This window comes from Mycetomoellerius zeteki, unplaced genomic scaffold, assembly GCF_001594055.1.
Source record: "Mycetomoellerius zeteki isolate Tzet28-1 unplaced genomic scaffold, Tzet1.0 scaffold705, whole genome shotgun sequence".
Lineage (NCBI taxonomy): Eukaryota > Metazoa > Arthropoda > Insecta > Hymenoptera > Formicidae > Mycetomoellerius > Mycetomoellerius zeteki.
The window spans coordinates 5,969-8,871 of NW_017257726.1; the positions used below are offsets into that span (position 1 = coordinate 5,969).

General features: G+C 39.0%; 1 pseudogene; it reads right to left on the reverse strand.

Moving 5' to 3' along the window:
- The window catches only part of LOC108729174 (geranylgeranyl pyrophosphate synthase pseudogene), a 7,120-nt pseudogene extending 5,405 nt beyond the window's left edge, over nt 1-1,715 (reverse strand).
- Nucleotides 1,716-2,903: the final 1,188 nt, after the last annotated feature.

A 2,903-nucleotide genomic window follows, 5' to 3' on the forward strand; every position in this document is an offset into this window, starting at 1 on the left:
GTGAGGAAGATCACCATGACTAGTTAATAATTGTTATATTCTATGTATGTGAATTTATTAGTTATCTCTGAAGAAAGCTCAAAAATGAGCCGAAACATGTAAGCGCTTTAGTAAAATAAAGAAGTTTCACGCTACGATAGTCGTGTTATTTGCGCAACATCTCCCGCGCTTGACTCCTACTGCCCTTGTTCTTTCATTGTTGTTTTATTTATAAGGAGTCTTAGTTAGGTTGATTTATTATACGTTATTGTAAACTTCTGTGAACGATTTCAATTAATTTCATTAAAATTGGAGGTAAGATAACGATTCTCAATAAATACCGACTAAAATACGTGTACTACATTAAGTCGATGTGACATATTTCCTGATCTTAAAATTGAAAAGTTAAAAAACATCGTCTCTTAGAAGGGACTCACCACAAACCGATCGCTAGCTTGCCACGTGAAAAGCTGAAGAATTGAGCTCTCTACTTGAATCGGTCACTTACGAACGGAATCCCTCCCTACCATCCCACACTATCCAAGACCGTCCCAAAATAACTGCCTTATAGCGTTTTCGATTGGAAAAAAGTTAGTGCGCACCAGTGCGCACTCAGTTCATACTAACACTGGACGAGTTCCATGGATTGCATTGAATAGTGCAAGTTCAAAAGAACACGCCAAGATTTTCAGTGCTAAAGCTGGAGTGCCATTTCGAGTTATAAGATTGTAAGGATTTGACTAGACTGCAGGAAAAACGCAGAAAAATAATCTCGACATCTCATGTTCAGAACTTTAAGTAATGATTTTTTACTATATGTAATTAAATAATATATAAGATATCAAGAATATCATATATGTACATACTTATCAATAATTGTACACATTTGCATGCTATAAATTACAGATTTGCTTGTCCCTATTGTATATCCTTTGATACTGTGACAAAACGATGCACTGATATCCTATATATGTATCCAGTGCACTGAGCTGGCACCGTCAAAATATCTCGTACCACTTAGTGCGCACTGAGTGCGCACTACGCGAGTATCGTGCGGTCAAATGAACACGTGACACTTGCTAAGTGCACATTGGTACTACCAATCGAACACGCTCTTGACACTGAGTGCAGCTAGTGCATTCCAATCGAAAACGATATTAATTAACTATATCCCCCTCCAAACCTCCAACCAACGAGGTTGACCAAGGTTGATTTTGGAACGCACCCCTGTGTAATGTACGAATGTACTGCGCATGCGCAATGCGAACATTAGGACTTCTCTACCTTTCTCTGTCGCACAGATGTTGGCTTCACGTTCAGCGCCATATTCCTCTTCCAGTAATATATGTTCTAAGACCGTCAGGCAATGAAATCATATTGACGTCACGAAATGAAGTCTAATAAGACCTATGGTCACTTTTTGGTCACTTGACGTCATTTGTACAAACGTGACTTGAATTTGCCGTCAAAATGATAAACTTTGTTACCTGGGTACATAGATTGCAGTAAAGACTAACCTTATCTTCCTCTTTGTTGCTGCTCATGGAGTAATAAAAAGGAATAAGCTTGTTGGAGTCCATCGTATTTGAGCGGTGATGTATCTCTTTCGCAGTGATGAGCGTGAACGAGATAACTGCTTCGATCAGTCAGGAATGTCAAAAATAAAATCGCGATAGCAGCTAATAGCTGAGTATAAACGTCAATTGTTTTGCGGTGCCTGTCGCCTGCCGGAGTCGTAAGTGTCGGAATACTAGAGTCGGAATTCTTAGAGTCCTATATATGAGAGAAGCGACATTGGCGTCGCGATTTCTGATTAGTCATACCCCCACTTAATTAAAACAGCCATATTGAGCCCGCAGTGGAAAGCTACATCCAAGAAGACTAGAACTAAGGAGGATCAACTCGCGTGGTGGGGATGAGTCAAAAAACGTCCGCGGCTATTTACACGATGTGCAGCGGCACTGCGCATTGTGTGAAAGTTCGATATAAGAGCGACAAAGTGACGATTATAGAACGACAGAGCGACGACTATATAGAGCAACAGAGAGGACTAATGAAGCGCAAGAGTGGGGGAAGTTATCCGTCGCCACTTTTTGCCTCACCCCCACTACCGCTATTGGCACGAGTTGATCCTCCTTAGTTCTAGTCTTCTTGGCTACATCACATATGTCTCTTTCTACAGCTAAGCAAAGCTCATATGAGTTAGATATATACATATTTAAAATAGAATAAACGTATAATTTGGTTTATATTGTTTTTCTTTTTGTTCTTTAGTTGTTGAACAACTTGAACTACTTAACCTCATCCTGACGGAGTGTGTTTACAACTCCATTATGAAGTTCGATGGAACTGATCAACTGGAGCGGGCTAAACATAGCGATGCTGAACATCCCACATAACAACGTGTATTTCCTTAGGATATCCTAATTTGATCAGATTGCTCCCATTCTGATACAAAACATTAAATCGTTCATATGATTAGTTCAGGACATTTATAATTATCATTGTACTAATATAGAACATCTCCCTAGGATATCCTATTTTGATCTGAAAAAATTTTGATCACTATATTGATAAATTGCATTTTTCAACTTTCGACACATATATGTCATAAACATTTACGTATTTTACGTATTTTACGTATGTTATAGAGACATAACTTTGCAACTTAATTGTTAATTTTTTAAATGTGTACGCCTCTTTATAAGGATCCGCGTCATTTTCTCCTTACGGGAAACGAGTCCATCTAGCGGCGTAGCCAAATGGCGTAGTACACAGTACCGCCGCGAGATGGACTCGTTTTTCGTAAGGAGAAAATAATGTGGATCCTAATAAAGAAGCGTGTACAAATGGAGTTCATCACTTACCATCACTTACTCTCAACTTGATCAGAATGTGCTCATGGAGCCTCTGAAAGTACTTTT